Below are 19,202 nucleotides of genomic sequence, written 5' to 3'. Positions count from 1 at the left end.
ATGACTTACGAAGCCATTTGGTCAATAATACGGAGCACAAGTTTTTGCTTCCAAAGGGCCCCTCATGAAAGAATTGTCAAACTTTACAAACAGCAGTGGTTAAGAAGCCTCTTGACCTGTCCGTGATCTTTGAAGAGCTTTGTGTAAAGAACCACCCTTCTGTCTATGGCTTAGCTAAAAGTCTCCTCCACTTTGTCATGACCCTGTTGTTAACTAGTGAGGAGGCCAAGCAAAGACCTTTTTGTCTGAGCCTGCTCCTAGGGGCCCCTCAGACTGCAGCTTCTTGTTCTTTATTTCTCGAATGATTGGCTGAGATTAGAAGTCTGCCCTCCCCACTGAAACTAGCCAGACGCAGACATAAACATTTTCTGTTCCCCTGACTGGCTGAAGTTTCTGATTGCAAATCAATCCCAACTATTAATCATCCCGCTTTCCTCCCTGTGAAGATCTAAGGCAAAACAACCTGCGTGGATGCTCTGATCTTCATATCTGCAGTGCTCTCCCTATTACAGTCCAAATAAAATCCATTTCCTTACGTGTTTGCTTTTGTCTTAGACAAAGTGGAGAACGATCTTGCCTTTTGATTAGACGAGGGCCAGTAGAGGTAAGCAAAGATTCCCCAGAGTGTGTAGACCTGCATACATTGGGCCTTTTGTTAGCAAAGCATAGACTGAATTTCTAGGTATGTCTAGCCTGTTGGAAGTCCTCATTTGGTTCCCTTGAAAGTCCACCACCTACCTACCTTGGGCTTGAGAGATGTGGATTCTAGGATACCATCACTGCTGAAAATTCTCGAAGTGCCATTAGTCAAGACACATCCTGGGATCCCTGGGTGGCGCAGCGGTTTGGCGCCTGCCTTTGGCCCAGGGCACGATCCTAGAGACTCTGGATGGAATCCCACATCAGGCTCCCGGTGCATGGAGCCTGCCTCTCCCTCTGCCTATGTCTCTGCCTCTCTCTCTCTCTCTCTCTCTCTCTCTCTCTCTCTGTGACTATCATAAATAAATTAAAAATTAAAAAAAAAGACACATCCTTGCTTTAATATTCCCTGCGACCTTTGTTAGCCAGTCAGAATATGCTGGCAGAACCTAGTTCTAGGCTCCAGAAATGGGCATGGGAAGGGAGAGGGGTGGTTTCTCTCTAGAAATTCTTATTTTCTTGTAAGAGAGTTCATTCCTTCCCCTGTGTAATAGAAACCGCTTTGAAATCTAAGTCTGCCCCCTATTGTGGGAATGACATTTTCTCAGGCTGTTACAAGAATTATAACGGAATTAATAGTGTTGGAAACCAAAGGTATAAAATTAAAAAATTAACTTCCCTTCATTTGATAGAGGAGACCCCAGGATCTAAGCTGTCTTCTAGGGATACCTGGGTGGCTCAGCGGTTGAACATCTGCCTTCGGCTCAGGATGTGATCCTGGGTCCAGGGATTGAGTCCCGCGTTGGGCTCCCTACAAGGAGAGCCTACTTCTCCCTCTGCCTATGTCTCTGCTTCTCTCTCTGTGTCTCTCATGAATAAATAAAATCTTTTATTAAAAAAAACTGTCTTCTTACAAAGAGATGGAAAAATATTCCATGCTCATGGATTGGAAGAATTAATATTGTGAAAATGTCAGTGTTACCCAGGGAAATTTACACGTTTAATGCAATCCCTATCAAAATACCATGGACTTTCTTAAGAGAGTTAACAAATTATCTTAAGATTTGTGTGGAATCAGAAAAGACCCCGAATAGCCAGGGGAATTTTAAAAAAGAAAACTGTATCTGGGGGCATCACAATGCCAGATTTCAGGTTGTACTACAAAGCTGTGGTCATCAAGACCGTGTGATACTGGCACAAAAACAGACACATAGATCAATGGAACAGAATAGAGAACCCAGAAGTGGACCCTGAACTTTATGGTCAACTAATATTCAATAAAGGAGGAAAGACTATCCATTGGAAGAAAGACAGTCTCTTCAATAAATGGTGCTGGGAAAATTGGACATCCACATGCAGAAGAATGAAACTAGACCACTCTCTTGCACCATACACAAAGATAAACTCAAAATGGATGAAAGATCTAAATGTGAGACAAGATTCCATCAAAATCCTAGAGGAGAACACAGGCAACACCCTTTTTGAACTCAGCCACAGTAACTTCTTGTAAGATACATCCACGAAGGCAAAAGAAACAAAAGCAAAAATGAACTATTGGGACTTCATCAAGATAGGAAGCTTTTGCACAGCAAAAGAAACAGTCAACAAAACTAAAAGACAACCTACAGAATGGGAGAGGATATTTGCAAATGACATATCAGAGAAAGGGCTAGTATCCAAGATCTATAAAGAACTTCTTAAACTCAACACCAAAGAAACAAACAATCCAATCATGAAATGGGCAAAAGACATGAAGAGAAATCTCACAGAGGAAGACATAGACATGGCCAACACGCACATGAGAAAATGCTCCGCATCACTTGCCATCAGGGAAATACAAATCAAAACCACGATGAGATACCACCTCACACCAGTGAGAATGGGGAAAATTAACAAGGCAGGAAACCACAAATGTTGGAGAGGATGTGGAGAAAGGGGGACCCTCCTGCACTGTTGGTGGGAATGTGAACTGGTGCAGCCACTCTGGAAAACTGTGTGGAGGTTCCTCAAAGAGTTAAAAATAGATCTGCCCTCTGACCCAGCAATTGCACTGCTGGGGATTTACCCCAAAGATACAGATGCAATGAAACGCTGGGACACCTGCACCCCGATGTTTCTAGCAGCAATGTCCACAATAGCCAAACTGTGGAAGGAGCCTCGGTGTCCATCGAAAGATGAATGGATAAAGAAGATGTGGTTTATGTATACAATGGAATATTACTCAGCCATTAGAAACGACAAATACCCACCATTTGCTTCAACATGGATGGAACTGGAGGGTATTATGCTGAGTGAAATAAGTCAATCGGAGAAGGACAAACATTATATGGTCTCATTCATTTGGGGAATATAAAAAATAGTGAAAGGAAATAAAGGGGACAGGAGAGAAAATGAGTGGGAAATATCAGAAAGGGAGACAGAACATGAGAGACTCCTAACTCTGGGAAACAAACAAGGGGTAGTGGAAGGGGAAGGGGGCGGAGGGTTGGGGTGACTGGGTGACGGGCACTGAGGGGGGCACTTGATGGGATGAGCACTGGGTGTTATTCTATGTGTTGGCAAATTGAACACCAATAAAAAATAAATTTTTAAAAAAGCTGTCTTCTAAAGAGAGTGGGTGAGATGATACCTGTGTAGATAAGCCAAGATGAATAAGGGAGAAGTCCAGGAAGAAATTCAGTGGATGGGAACCCAGTACAAATCCTGCCATAAAGAGCTTATAATTTCACCAGAGGTATAAGACCAACAGCCATAAAAGTGATTGGGCTAAACAATGCAATTGCAAGAGGATAATTCTTGAATTTAACGTAAAGTTTCTAAACTGTCCCAATAGTTTAAAGAATGGAAAGACAGAAGCCAACTGAACTTACCTCAATGTGCTGAGACCTAGAAGGCTGCAAAGAATTGTCAGATCTAGTTTTTGTACTCAGGAAGCCAACAAGGTAGTTTTTTGTTTTTGTTTTTGTTTTTTTGTTTTGTTTTGTTTTGTTTTGCCAACAAGGTAGTTAGTGAGACAGGAAACACCTTTTGAATTAAATAAACAAAGTCTTAGTTAAAGCAGTATGCTTGTCAATGCAAATACACGTCCAGGAGAGTTTCCCCAGAGCCTTTTCACCAACCGGTTGTCCCTTAGGGCCACCAATAGAGAAATGCTAGAACAGCACAGATGTGCCTTTCTGAGTCTCAGCTGCCTTGCATTTTAAGGACTGGTATCTCTCCAATCCCCATGCCTCACTCCAGGCCCAGCACAGTCAGTCCAAGCTGACGGTGGAGGAGAGGCACCCAAAAGGGGCTGTTTTTCCCACAAAAGATACTAGGGACAGAGAAGAGATGAAGGGAGGAAGAGCTTGCAGCCAATCACTTTTTCCCTTACCTAATAACCTGAAGACACTGAGTTCCCTAAATGAATGCAAGGTTCATTCTGCCAGCCTTTTGAGACACTGTATCTTGCCAAACATGTCCATGAGTGAGAAGTCATACCATATAAGGAACAGCCTGGCACTGACAGAGCTGCAACCTGGGGCTCAGAGACCGAGGTTCTGGACCAAGCTCTGGGATTCTTGTGCTTGCTGATCTGGGACAGGCTACCAGCCTCCTATGAGTATCAGTTTCCCTGTACATCAAATGAGAGTTGAATCAGAAGATTTGAAGGCCCCTTAGTTTCATCATTCTATCTCAGAGAAGCCAGGTCTCTTAAGTCTGACCCTCCTTCTTGCTCTTGAGCCACTAGGGGGCTCTGCTAGTGAAAAAAACCGAATGCAACAGGTACATCCTGAGCTCTGTCTCACACATCCCAGCCTCACAACTCACTGGGACACATGCAAGATTTGTCTCACCCAGTTGCTTGTAATACTGAAAGCTGTGACTCACTTGAAAGCTATTAATAGTGGATAATTAATCACTAAACAACATCACTAAACAGTATCATGGCATAGCACATGGCCATTAATTATAACAAGTGGATCTTCAGCTCTCACATGGATATCCTGATTAAGTGGGAAAAAAAATACAGAATACTATAAACAGAATAACTTTATGTGAACAACTAAAACAGCATACCAAAAACCCAACTTAATAATCCCTTAGTAAATAGGGAGAGAAGACTTTCCAACAAAGATTGAAAAGCTAAAAGCCATAAAAAACTGAAATATTTGACTACATTAAAATAAAAACTTTAAAAAAGTAGTGAAATAAAAATTTAAGTGTGTGCATGGCAAAAACAAAAAAAAAAAAACCACATCATTAGCCCAGGCAAAATATAAATGATTAGGAAAAGAAATTTTTCTTCAACTCAGAGACCAAGAGCTAATCTCCCTAAAAGACTACAGGAGAAATCAATAAGAAGATTAATAACAGAAAAATGGGTAACTAATATGACAATTCACAGAAGAGAAAATATTAAAGGCTCTAATATACATGAAAAAATATTAACCCTAAAATAAGATGAAAAATTAAAATATTAAGATATTTTTCACTTCTCAGATTGCGAAAATCCAGTAACATTATGCTGTTGAGGCCATAGAGAAAAAGGCCTTCCCATAAGGTGCTATGGGAGTATATCGGTACAGTCCTCTACAGAACACAATTTGGAAATATCTATAAGAATTACAAATGCTTATGCTCTTTGGCTCAGCACATGGGCCAACTTCAGTTCAGCAAATGTATCCTACAAATATGTTTGACCATGTACAAATTACATATCTACAAAATTATTCATTGCAGCATTACTCACAAAATATTAGAAATAACCTAAATATTCAAATAGGAATGATCACAAAATTATGATACATTTGTACAATGCAATGTTATATAGCTATAACAAAATATGAGGAAACTTGTATACTGATATAAAAAGATTTCTAAGCTGGATTCAGTGAAAAAATGCAAAATGCAGAACAGTGTTAGTGTATCTCATCTTTTGTGACAAGGGGGGGATAACATATATTTGTTGTTGTTTATAACTATGTTTTAAATTTTTGAAAAATAGTATAGAAAACATACTAGTTGTCTGTTTTGTGATTGAGGGTGAGGATGGGAATAAGCCATGACACATAATCCTTACTCTTGGTCCACATGATGACTTCTGTTTGATTCTGTTTAATTCTGTCATGTCATATCAAATGATACAGCTCACCACTAGGTAGCCCACAATTTGAAAACTAGAAGTGCCCCCTCTTCACTTGTCCATGGTGTGGAAGCTACCCAGGTCAGTTTGTTATGATTGGGCTTCATCTCCATGCAGATGATTAAAGCAAAGATGTCTTCTTGGATTCAGTGTGGTTTCACCTTGTACAGAAACCATAGATGTGGGTCGCCTGGGTGGCTCAGTGGTTGAGTGTCTGCCTTCAGCTCAGGGCATGACCCCAGGGTCCTAGGATCAAGTCCCAAATCGGGATCCCCACTGGGAGCCTGCTTCTCCCTCTGCCTATGTCTTGTCTCTCTCTGTGTGTCTCTCATGAATAAATATATAAAATCTCAAAAAAAAAAAAAAAAAAAAAAGGAAACCATGGACCTATGCCTTGCCCCGAGCAAAGCCCCACTTCAATATGTGTGTGACTGAATAACAATTCAAGTTTCAAAAGAATTCTTCGTCTTTGGTTTGGTTTGGGTTTGGTTTGGGGCTTGGGTTTTTTTGTGGTGAGGTCCACATCACTGGAAGTGTGTAAGCAGAGGCTGCCACTGTGTCAGAAAGGAATTCAGCTCTGGAACCATGGTTCCACCAAGAGATTTGCACAACTTTTTTTTTTCCAGCTATTTTTAGGGGGGCCTGTGTGGCTCAGTTGGTTAAGCATCTGCTTTGAGCTCAGGTCCCAGGGTCCTGGGACTGAGCCCCACATCAGGCTCCCTGCTCATTGGGGGAATCTGCTTCCCCCTCTCCTTTAATCCACCCTTTCCCTCTCCCCCATTGTGCATGCTCTCTTGTTCTTTCAAATAAATAAATAAAATCTTTTTTAAAAATAATTATTTTTAAAAATTGTGGCAAGATACATCTAACTTAAAACTTGCCTTTTTAGCCATCTTCAAGTGCACAATTCAGTGGTATTAATAACATTCAGAATGTTGTCCAACCATCACCCCAATCTATTTCCAAAAATTTTCATCACCCCAAACAGTAATTCTGTATCCATTAAGCAATAATTCCCCATTTTCCCTTCCCACAGGCCCTGGTAAATTCTAACTTTTCTTTCTCAGTGAATGTGGCTATTCTAGTATTCCATATAAGTGGAATCATATTTTTCTTTTTGTAACTAACTTATTTCACTTAGCATATTCTCAGGGTTCATCAGTGTTACAGCATGTGTTAGGACCTCATTCTATTTGCAGCTAGATAATATTCCATTGTATGTCTATACCACATTTTAACAAAATCCATTCTTCTGTTGATGGACACTTGAATAGCTTCCACCGTTTGGCTACGTGAATAATGCTGCTATGAATAGCAAAGTTGCAGAGGCAAAATCAACACACAAATATTAATTTTGTTTACGTATACCAATAATGAACAATCTGTATGAAAATTAAGACAATAATCTCATTTACAGGGATGCCTGGATGGCTTAGTGGTTGAGCATCTGCCTTTGGCTCAGGGAGTGATCCCGGGGTCCCAGGATTGAGTCCCATGTTGAGCTCCCTGCAGGGAGCCTGCTTCTCTCTCTGCCTGTGTCTCTACCTCTCTCTCTGTATCTATCATGAATAAATAATTTTTTAAAAATCTCATTTACAATAGCATTAAAAAGAATTAAGTACTTAGGAATAAATTTAACCACGGAGGTGCAAAACTCGTGCACTGAAAACTATAAAACATTGCCCAAAGCACTTAAAGAAGATATAAATAAATGAAAAGCTATCTCATGTTCATGGATCAGAAGACTTAATATTGTTAAGATGGGTAATACTACCCACGATAATTTGCAAATTTAGTGCAATCCCTATCAAAATCCCAATGGCATTTTTATTTTGCTGGAATTTCAAGGAATTCCTGAAGAGTCAAAATAATGAATCAGAACAAAGTTGGAGGACTCACTCCTCTTAATTCAAAATTTACTACAGAACATTAATTTACTACAAGACATTAATCAAAACAGTGTAGCAGCAGCCTAAGGATAGACATACAGACCAACAGAATAGAATTGAGAGTCCAGAAATAAACCTTCACATCTATGGTTAACAGATTTTTGACGAAGGTGCCAAGGCCACTCAATGAGAAAAGAACAGTCTCTTTAGTAAATGGTGCTGAGAAATGAATATCCACCTGCAAAAAAGAAAAAAAAAAGAAAAAGAAAACGAAGCTGGCCCTTTATCATACACCATAGGCAAAAATTAACTTAAAAAGGATCAGAGACCTAAATGTAAGAGCTAAAGCCATAAAACTTTCAGAAAAAAACAAAGAAGCAAATCTATATGACATTGTATTTAACAATGGTTTCTTGAATATGACACCAAAAGCAAAGGTAACAAAGGAAAAAATAGGTGAATTGGAATTCTTTCAAACTAAAACCTTCTGTGCATCAAAGGATCACTATCAAGAGTGAAAAAAGGGGCGTCTGGGTGGCTTAGTCAGTGAAGTGTCCAACTCTTGATTTTGGCTCAGGTCATGATCTCAAGATCCTGAGATGGAGACCTGCATCAAGCTCTGCATCTACTCCATGCTGAGCCGGGAGTCAGCTTTTCTTCTCCCTCTGCCCGACACCCTACTCACATGCTCTCTCTCTCTTTCTCTTAAATAAATAAATAAATAAATAAATAAATAAATAAATAAATAAATAAATCTTTAAAACAAAAGAGTGAAAAGACCACCTACAGAACTGAAGAACATTTTTGCAAATCACATACTTGATAAGGGCTTCTTGAATATGTGAAGAACTTCTACAACTCAGTAACAAGAGGGCAAAGAACCCAATTTTAAATATGGGCAAAGGCTTGAATAGACATTGTTCCAAAGAAGATGTACAAGTGGCTGCTAAGCATACAAAAATGCTCAGCATCATTAGTCATTTTAAAAAGTGCAAATCAAAACAACTATGGGATACCACTTCACACCAACTAGAATGCCCATAATCAAAATAATGGAAACTAACAAATGTTGAAGATGCATGGAAATTGAAATCATACAGTTGCTCGTGGGAAGGTAGAATTGTGCAGCCACTGTGAAAAAGTTTGGCAGTTCCTCAGTAAGTTAAACATAGGGTTACCATATGACCCAACAATTCCACTCCTTCGTATACATACCAAAGAACTAAAAATGGGGGCTCAAATGGAATCTTTGTTTTTTTTGTGTGTGTGTTTTCTTAAAGATTTTATTTATTTATTCATGAGAGACACACAGAGAGAGGCTGAGACATAGGCAGAGGGAAAAGCAGGCTCCCCACGGAATCATGCTCTGAGCCAAAGGCAGACACTCAACTGCTGAGCCACCCAGGTGTCCCTGGAGTCTTTGTTTTTTTTGTTTGTTTGTTTGTTTTGTTTTTTGGGGTTTTTTTTTTTTTTGAGTCTTTGTTTTTTAATATACTTTTAATTTTTGGAATAATTTTAGAGTTACAGAAAATTTGCAAAGATGGCATAGTTTATATATCTGTCACCCAGTGTCCCTGATATTAACATCTTATATTTCTAGTTGTCATCACATTTGTCAAATCAAGAAACCAACACTGGCACATACTATTAGCAAAATTGTAGACTTTATTTAGATTTCTATTGTCTTTCTGCAAATACCCTTTTTCTGTCCCAGGACCCCACCCAAGATGCCACACTGCATTTAACTGTCATTTCTCCTTAGTTTCTGGTCTGTGACAGTTTCCTAAACTTCCCTTGTCTTTCATCATCTTGACAGTTCTGAGGCATCCTTGTCAGATATTTGGTAGGTTGTCCCTCAGTTTGGTTTGCCTGATGTTTTTCTCATGATTCGACGGGGGTTGTGGCTTTGAGCAAGAACATCCCAGAGTAATGCACCCTTCTTACCACTGCCTAGCAATGTAGCTTATTGCAAGAAGTTAACCTTGATCACTTCATGGATGAGGAACAATTAGTCTGCTAGGGCTACTGTAATGAATACCACAGACTGGGCAGCTTAACCAACAGGGATTTGTGTCCTCACAGTTCTGGGAACTGGAAATACGTGATCAATGTAGCTGCAGAGGTGGTTTCTCCTAAGGATTTTCTCCCTGGTTTGTAGATGCCCATCTTCTCCCTTCCTCTTCACATTGTCTTTCCTTTGCACATATCTGTGCCTCCACCTTTTCTTGTAAGGACATGGGTCAAACGGGATTAGGACCTACCCTAACAACCTCATTTCACCTTAATTCCCTCTTTAAAGGCCGTATCTCCAAATACAGCCCATTATGAGGTACTGGGAGGATAGAACTTCAACATACAAAATTTGACACACCTTTCAGCCCATAACACTTGGGGTTAGTTAGGGTAGTACCTTCTGGATATCTGTAATGTTAAGTTGCTATTTCTTTTTTTCCATTCCTTATTCCTTGGAAGCAAGTTACTAAGCCCAGTCCATAGGGGAGATGTATGGAATTCTTTTATTAAAAACAAACAAGCAAACAGAAGATTTCCTGGCAAATTCCTTCCATTTGTCCCATGTCTATGCAAGCACCAAGTCATGGAGACAGTCTGAGTCTCCCTGCACCCTAAAACCCAGAATGATTTGCTACAGAGAAGGGCCTCAGTAAACACCCACTGAGCAAGTTATTGAGTGACCAGGTCAGGAAGAGAGTGGTATAGCTACCTTGAAATCCTGGCCTTCCTTTTGGCTCCAAACTCTGTTTGAGGATAGTTGATATTCTTGGGTCTAGGTTTAACAGGAAATGTAAAGCTGAAAAGATAATTTTTAAAAATATTCTATTTATTTATTTGAGAGAGGGAGCCAAGTGGGGGAGGGACAGAGGGACAGAGGGAGAGGGTCAAGCAGACTCCACACTCCCATACACAGGGCTCCATCCCAGGACCCCAAGATCATTGATGTGGGAAGCAAAGGCAGAAGAGAAATTATTAAATTTCCTTACTACCTACAGCCCACTGACAAGTCCTTGAAACAGGAAGAGTGACCTTCCTTTAGGGACTCAACTGCCTTGATGTTAATACTTAGCTAATGGCAATCCTAGCCCAACTCCAGGATCCCATGAGTCTACTTTAAGATCTAAAAGTTCTTTGAAGGGTGCCTGGGTAGCTCAGTCAATTGAGCATCTGCCTTTGGCTTGGGTCGTGATCTCTGGGTCCTGAGATGAAGCTCCACATTGGGCTCCCTGCTCAGTGAGGAGTCTGCTTTTCCATCTTCTGCACCCCCTGCTTGTTCTCTCTCTCTCTTTCTCTCTCCCTCTCTCTCTCTCTGTCTCTGTCTCTCTCTCTCTCTCTCTCTCTCCCTATCAAATAAATAAGTAAAATGTTTTAAAAAATAAAAATTCCTTGAGAAAGCTCCTTTATCTCTAAACTCCTCAAGATATGGGTTGGCAATCATCCCCCAAGCATATGGCCCACTGATATACATCTGAAGGTCTCATGACTAAGGTTTTATTAGACGGTAATAAATGACCTTTTCCCAACAATAGCTAGCCCCCTCAAGGTCCTGGAAACTTTGCTTCTAAAATTCCTCAGAGATTTCCACTACCCCCAACCCCCTCCCAGCTTGAAAATATATAATGGGTCACTCCAGTGCAGCTCTTTCTGCCCACAGATCTTATTCCCATGCTTTAATAAAATCACCTTTTTGTACCAAAGACATTTCAAGAATTCTTTCTTGGCTGTTGGCTTTGAACCCTAACGTTCTTTCCTATATCAATCATGACCTGAGCCGAAGTCAGATATTTAGTGTACTGAACTACCCAGGCATCCCTGGAAAGATAATTATATCCACAGTAGATTCAAGAGAATTTTTAAGTTAGTAAGGGTTGTAGGGTTGTAATCTCTAGTTTTAGGGACTAGGCAAAAAAAGAAAAAAATGCTTTTTTCAAAACCAGTTTAAAGCAGCAGTGAGTTTTTATGGACTGTTTGACATTTTTTCCAGGACTCTGGGTAATAAACACATACCAGTAATAAGAGCAAATCCCACCCTCCCTTACCTGCACAATTTGTTTCCAGCTGGACTGTAGCTCCCTCAGGCAGTAGGTGTGTGTGACAGCTCCTCTGCATTTAGTGCATTTTGCAGGCTTCAGATACCAGAACAGATGGGATTGACATGACCGCTCCCTGCTCAAAAGAAGCAGCCATTTCAACTGGACATACAAGCTGACATTCCTGGAACAATTATGTTTAAGGTGATATTGCTTATAGGTTCAAATCCTGGCTCTCTAACTTTTTAGCTATGTGACCTTGGACAAATTACTTTACCTCTCTCCTTATTTCAATGTCATCATCTATGAGGTGGGGATAATAGTAGCATTTACCTCATAGAGTTATTAGGCTAGAGTGAACTATAGCAGTCAGGGCCAACATCCTGGAAGAAGAGTATTTGAACTGGTATTTAAAAGACAAAAGCAGATTTGGATGGGAGAGGAATCATATTTTAACTATTATAACAACAAATATCAATGGCTTGATACAAAAATTTATTTCTTGCTCTTATAAATAGGGTCAGTGAATTCAGTGGTGGAATGGAGATGGTACTCTGCTCCCAGGGGTCATTCAGGAACCAAGGCTCTTTCCATATTGTGGCTTCACCACATATTGTGGCCCCAGAATCCACTGTTGGATGCTTTGCATATCACCAACAGAGGGAGGAAGAAAGACAGCACAGGATATCACAGGGCCTGGAAGTGGAGCATATTACTTACCTTTATTCCATAGCCATTCCTGTGAGTGAGATTGGAAAGTGTATCTGTTTCATTCTGAGAAATTGTGCACACAGAGCATTCCAGTCAAGAGTAAGAACTCTGTCCTGAAGCTTCTCTTCTCAGAAATGAATCTCTTCCAATGCACCCCTCAACCTCAACCTCTTCCAAGAGTTAGACAAGATGTCATTATCATCATCACGGTCACAATCATCAACATGATTTCCCTGGCTCCCTGGTTGATTGAGTTGCCACATAATCAAGTTTTTGCCTTCTCCTCCCATTACTTCAACCTCCCTAGGGCAATCAAATTAGTCACCAGGATGCCATTGACCCTGGTCATGGGGCAGATGTCCCCTGTTTATGACCAATGGCTAGGTTTAAATACCAGGACCCAAGGCTGAGATTTATCCCTGGATTTCCAACAGTCCTTCAGAAGGGAGGAAAGAACTCTTCCATTTTGTGTCCCAGCTTTGCCCCTCCTGCTGCCTTGGATAAACCTCTGAGTGAATCCCTCAAATGGTTGTGATAATAAAACACAATCAGAAATGAGTCATTTCCTCCAGGACTGAAATGGTGGATGCCTCCCCAGCCCATCAGGACTTTGAATCCGAGCTCTGCCCAGGCTAGCAATATCTACCTCACAGTTGCTGATCCAGGGAAGATGAAGTACTCACACTTGCCTGAGGATAGTCATTTCCGTGGCAGGTCCCCTGGGGTCCAGTTTGATAGCCTCTTCTCTGCACCCTCCATGTCTTCTAGGCATATCTGCCTGCCATTCAAGGAGGCCAGGGCAGAGTCACCTCTTCCAAGAGAACATCTCCTTCTGGCCTTTGATGTTCTTCTCCTCTTTCAGCCTCAGCTGCACCTGGACCTATGAGCTATACACTGGTTCTCAACTGGGAATGGTTTTACCCCCAGGAGATATTTGGCAATATTTGGACACATTTTGATTGCACCACTGGAGGAGTACATCTAATGGGTAGAGGCCAGGCTTGCTACTAAACATTCTACAGTGCACAGGGCAACTCTTCCCAAATCCCCAACAAAGTATAATCCAGTCCAAAATGTCAGTAGTGCCAAGATTGAGAAACCCTGAACTACACAGATAAAATGTGTCCTGTGATTTACATTCCTATACCATGAATAACTGTGTTTCCAAGGAGGCATTTAAACCCCGCCTCTTCCCAGACATTGATCTGCCCTTGGGACCTCAGAGACCTTGGGAAAAAAGGCTCTTCTGATCCTGGGCCAGAGCAAGCAAGTTGGGGAAGCACTTACTTTCTTTGGAAATCTCTAAAAATATGATGTCTTATCCATCCCTGGTGTTTGGGGAAGGAGAGAGTCCAGTTTGCTTGAGGGTTGGTGTGGTGTAAGGTAGTATAATGAACAGTGGTCTTGGAGTCAGGTAGAACTCCACTCAAATCTTGCCCCACCACTTTTAGCTGTGTGACATAAGCACGTTTCTTAACCTCTTTGGTTTAACTTCCTCACTATAAAATGAGGATAAGCACCCCTAAATTTGTAGGGTTTTGATGAGGATGTAAGACGGCAGCTGGAAAGAGCCCAGCACTTACAAAGCACTCATTAAATGCTAGTTCTCTAGAACTGAGAATTCTAAAATTCTCTAAAGGGTGGCTCAGTCACAGAGACCTATGCTGCTAGCTATGCTATTTTATAGTGTTAATAGATAACTTGACTGCTATAGGCCAGAGGGGAAGGTTAGGGCCACCAGGAAACAAGCAACTTCAGGATGACCTAGGATGTGTTGATAGAGGTGAAATGAAATACTCCCTATACTCTGTTTTCGTTGCTATGGTGATACTACAGTGGGCTTGATGGTTGGACAGAAATGAAACGAAACATAATTGTCCTATGGAGGCGTTTTGGCTCAGCTCAGAAACATATATTTTTTTCTAAGATTCATTTATTTGTCTAAACAAGAGAGTGTGAGCACGAGCTGGGAGAGGAACAGAGGGAGAGAGAGAAGCAGGCTCCCTGCTGAGCACGGAGCCTGATGCAGCGGCTCAACCCCAGGACACTGAGATCATGACCTGAGCCAAAAGCAGATGCTTAACCAACTGAACAACCGAGATGCCCCTCAGAAACATATTTTTAAAGGTTAACTGAATATTTGCATCTTGAGGAGAATCGTGGCAGTCACATTAGGCTGCAGGAAAGCCGAGTTTGGTTACAGGTGTGTGTGATAGGGAAGAGCCTACCTTGATCACCCTCAGCTCCTCTTCCTAATTTCCGGGGCCTGGAATCCTTGAAATTCCTCAGCAATGGAATAAATACCTGAGGCTCCAGGAAAAGTGTCCCTCAGGGTGTCTGCCTGTGAACCCTGCCAAGGTCCTGGCAGTAACACATACACCCTTTGCTAGCAGGGAAGACTTGACATGCCACTTGAGAAAGGTTAGCAACAAAACACTCATTCCCTTGCTTTGATAAGTTCCCTTCTGGAACCTTCCTGTGGTGTCATAATGCAAACAGAGCTATGAGCACAAACTTGTTCATTGCAGTGTTGTGGATAATAGCAAAGTATTGGGTGCCTCTTGATGTCCATCCAGGGAGGATGACTACACAAATAACGGGGCATTTGTAGGAGAGACTATAATGCTGTATTTAAAGACTGGTGGTTAGAGTTTGGTACAGTGTAAGTAAGAAAATGCTTACAATATAAATGTCCAATGTAAAAGACAAAGTGGGAAACAAGTTTGTTTGTAGGTATCCAAAATGTACTTCTGTCAAATTGTGTTTAAAACAGGCCCTGGCTAGACATACCTTATAAACTGCTTTCTTCTGCCCACATATTCTGTTCTGCTATCTCTTTTTGCACTAGGGCAGAGGAAGAGGGCCATAGAGGACCCAGCCCCATGCCAGGGGCCCCAGAGCAAGGGGCTCACCATTTCTGGGAGCTGCCCAAGGCAGCCACACCAATCCTCTGAGAGTGAAATGGTATCTTTCCAAACCAGAGAAGCGACAAGCCATGTGAATGAAGCCTTCTTCCCCTCTCCCCCCAGAACAAGTGTTGGCCCAGAAACTGGCTGAGAGTTTAGGGAGCAAGAGGCCAGCTGGTGCCTAGGTAGGACTTGGGTACAGCACTCACAGGGAGCATGTTGGGTGCTGGCTGAAAGTCCCAGGGCACATGCTTCCTCCAAAAGGTTGTTATCCCCCCTCATTCCCTACCCCTGGCACTGGCTGTGTGATTGAAAGGAAGAAACTCCTTCACACTGAAACATCAGGAGTGTTCATCACAAGGAAGCTGGGACTGTGAGGAACCCCCCCACAGGAAGCAGAGGCCACTATTGGGCAGGGGTGGCCTCTGCCTCCAACTGGAACTGTCATCTCCAGCTCTACAGCCTGTCTACTGTACCCTTCTCTCTACCCCCGGCGCTTAGTTCCTGTTTCTTCCTTTTTTTTTTTTTTTAAGATTTTATTTATTTATTCATGAGAGACACAAAGAGGCAGGGACAGGAGAAGCAGGCTCCATGCAGGGAGCCTGATGTGGGATTCGACCCCTGGACTCCAGGATGACGCCCTGAGCCAAAGCAGATGCTCAACCACTGAGCCACTCAGGCGTCCCTAGTTCCTATTTCCAAAAGAGGCCTAGGTCAGGGTTGCTGCCCTGCTGGAGCCTTGATTCTATCTTGAAAATGACAGCTGCTCCCTACACCTTGGCCTACAGTTCCCAAATGCCTCCCAAGCCCTGGGTCTGGGAAGAGACCTAACTGGCTCTGGTTGGGCCAACCAAGAGTATCACTGAGCGAGGTCTCTCTTCACCCAAGGAAAGGGCTGCAGCTGAGCAGTTACATCCTGTGCATTTACTTTCCACCTGCCTTCAGAGCCCTCACCCTCATACTTTCAGGGACTGCCTGCTCCTTCCAGCAGGGGCCTCTCCCACAATGCACCACCTGAAGGGTCTGTATTTGTCTTATTGCAGAAACTCCCCTTCATATGAGTCCCAGCCCAAACCAGCTGCTTCTGCTTCCAGGGACACTGAAGATCTAGTTGTCCCAATGGCCTTTAGCTCTGTTATAGGCTTCCTAGCATCTCCTGTGTGTGTGTGTCCCAATTAGGACTTGGGGTATTTGGGATCAGAGTTTTTTTTTTTTTTGTGGGCTTCCTTGGAGTCTCCATGACGCCTGGGGATATGCTGAACTCCCTGGATGATCAGCTAATGGCCAGCAACAGGTGCATGGAGAGCAGACTCTGATGGCCCGTGGGGACTCTCTGCTGAAGAGGCCAGGGTTAAAGATCAGGCTGCTGTGAGGCTCTGCTGGCTGGGGCTGCAGCCGCCATGTGGGAGTGGAGAGTGCTAGAGCGCCCAAGGACAAAGTCCTGCAATAAATTATGTGGGCCCAGACTGCTGGGCCATTTCCTCTTGGGGCCCTTCTGCCTCTTCCTCCTCTCCCTTACTCTCTGACACGCCCAGAGCCCCAGCACTGCCTTCTTTCCCTGCTCTTTCAGAGTGCCTAGAGTGGAAGGGAAGGGAGTCAACGAGACCCCGTCCTGAGAAGGTAAGGGAGCACCACGGGCTTCTCTGCCTGCCAGATGGGCCCAGGCCTGTGTTCTGCCAGCTGGGAGGATGGGAGGACGGAGTCACTTCTCAGGAGGGGGGCGACTGGACGGAAGGTGGGTTGGAAGGTACAGATCTGCAGAAGCACTGAGGGTCTGATCTGGAAATCAGGTGGGAAAAGCCTGGGAAGTAGAGAGCCAGAGATTCCTTTCAGGAGCCTGGAAACCAGGAACCCCAGCCCAGAAACTTGTTCTGTCAGCCTGCAGGGCTGGCTGGTAGGCTGGGGAGGAAGAGGGGAAGAAGCTGCCCTGGCCCTCCACTGAAGGAAGGCAGACTCACGGGCAGAAGGGATGGTCAGGGCTGGGGTTACCCTAGCCACCAGCCTTCTTATAGTGTAAGGACTTACCAAGGAATCACAGGGCGTGAGGGACAGCCTGGGTGCCAATGGTCTGGCACCTGGCAGATGTCAGCTGTGCTGTGTGCCATCTCACTGCGTCCTCACAGCACACTGGTGTTATTACTTCCAATTTGTGGACAAGGAGACTGAGGACCATGAAAGTTGGGGTACCCACAGAAGAAGAGTCAAGACCGGACTCCAAAACCCAGGCTCCTCTGACTCACCTCTGTACCTTCTTGGACAATTGCAGACAATTGTGTTAATTACCTCTGAGGAGCCCGGGCCCCTGGGCGAGGCAGGATCCTCCCTGCCTGGCCACAAAGCCTCCTGGAGTGGACGTGTTGAGTTGTTGGGGGAACAGGGTGTCTGTGGAAGGGGTACTCTGCCATGCGTTTCCATGAGTTGCCTCACCTGAGCTGCCAGCATGGTGGACATCTATTCCCATTTCACAAATGAGGAAATCTGAGATGTAGAATTGGGAAGGTCTGGCACCTGGCAGGTGTGGGGCCCCATCCTAAATCTCTTAGATTGTGCGTGTTTGTTCCCCACAACAAGGCGTCCCCTTAAGGCCACACTCTGTAACTCTGCACTTGAATTTTGTTCTAACCCATAAAATCCCTGAATTCAAGATTTTAGTTCAAGAAAACCGGAACTGCATGTGGCCCTCCAGGCTTGGAGTGCACGGCTCCAAGAAATCTTTTATGAACCTTCAGCTCAATAGTGCTTCTGGTAGGAAATCTTTCCTGTTGCCCAGGACCTGCTGGGCTCCCTGTCGACTGGCCTTTGGGTGCCTCTTCCCAGAGGACCTGTCCAAGTGTATCTGTCTTGGGCCAGGCTGCATCCTCGCTTGGGTATAGGGCCAGGCACTCTGAGGGTGTACCTCTGTAGGGAGGTGACTCGGCAGGACAAAGGTTCCCATTTACCTAGATGCATTTATGCCACAGTATGCTTTTCATGTCTTCTGCAAAGGCTCTTGCTTCCACGTTGTCACTTAGTCCACTTGTCAAGCTGCAGGGAAAAAGAGCAAGAATTGTATATTTTTCACAAAAGAGGACGCTGAGATAAAGGAGGGTAAAATTCTCTGCCCAAGGCCACTGGCTATGAGCCCCTTGAAGGCATAGGTTAATCCCCTCAGGGTTTCTCTGTCCCCACACCTACCCAGGGCATGGCGGAGAATAGGCACTTGGGGAAGATATATTGGATGAAGGAATGAAGTAGCTAGTGGCAAGTAAAGCTAGGAATGAAGTTAAGTTTTCTATCCAATGCCATTTTAGACTCCCTTGTCTACTTCCTCAATTAATTAGGCAGTGTGTACCATGTTCCTTCACTGCCGGGCTGGGAGGATGAGACTGTGCAAAGGAAAAGTGACTCACAGGCATCAAGAGCCAGAGGAGGAGATTGTTGGGGTCGAGGGCAGAGCAGGAAGGGGGAAGAGTGACAGAGAAGGAGGCGAAGGGACAAGGAAGCTGTGTAAGAAAGGATGGCTCCATGACAAGGCAGAGAGCTGGGATGTTCCAGGCTAAGGAAAGTACATCACAGACTTGCAGAGGGAAGAGAGTATGAGTCCAGCTTGGGTGCTGCTACTGAGCACTTGAGTGTGGCTGGGTGACTGAGGAACTAATTTTTAAATTTTAACTAAAATGAATTTAAATGTAAATAGCCACATTTGGCTAGCGGCTACCATACTGGACAGTGCAGTTCTAGAGAGGGCAGCATGTCGGGCTAAGGAGAGGAGTGAAGTGGAATCTTACAAGGACTTCCCAGCCAGACAAGTGTGGGTTTAAATCCTGACTCAGCCACCTACCAGGTATAGGACCTGAAGCCTTTGTTTCTTCATCTGTCAAATGGAACCATATCACTCACCTTGCAGTGT

At 43.4% G+C, this 19,202-nt stretch overlaps 1 protein-coding gene and 1 long non-coding RNA gene across 11 annotated transcripts in view; one reads left to right on the top strand and one right to left on the bottom strand.

Moving 5' to 3' along the window:
* Nucleotides 1-7,663: 7,663 nt before the first annotated feature.
* The window catches only part of LOC144291634 (uncharacterized), a 40,229-nt gene continuing 28,690 nt past the window's right edge, over nt 7,664-19,202 (bottom strand). For 7 of the 10 annotated variants that reach the window (XR_013358991.1, XR_013358990.1, XR_013358993.1 and 4 more), the window contains 5 exons: nt 18,253-18,337; nt 13,091-13,294; nt 11,706-11,832; nt 10,376-10,462; nt 7,664-7,891 (listed from right to left, as the gene is read on the bottom strand). This is a non-coding gene — a long non-coding RNA (uncharacterized LOC144291634). The other 3 variants (XR_013358996.1, XR_013358989.1, XR_013358995.1) reach the window with 3 other exon arrangements.
* The window catches only part of MYO7B (myosin VIIB), an 86,293-nt gene continuing 83,862 nt past the window's right edge, over nt 16,772-19,202 (top strand). Inside the window, exon 1 of the mRNA XM_077861246.1 lies at nt 16,772-16,933. The gene's annotated coding sequence lies outside the window, so the exon portion shown is untranslated. The remainder of the gene's footprint in view (nt 16,934-19,202) is intronic.

The sequence above is a fragment of the Canis aureus genome, chromosome 20, assembly GCF_053574225.1.
Source record: "Canis aureus isolate CA01 chromosome 20, VMU_Caureus_v.1.0, whole genome shotgun sequence".
Taxonomy (NCBI): domain Eukaryota; kingdom Metazoa; phylum Chordata; class Mammalia; order Carnivora; family Canidae; genus Canis; species Canis aureus.
This window is presented reverse-complemented; position numbering and strand designations above follow the sequence as displayed.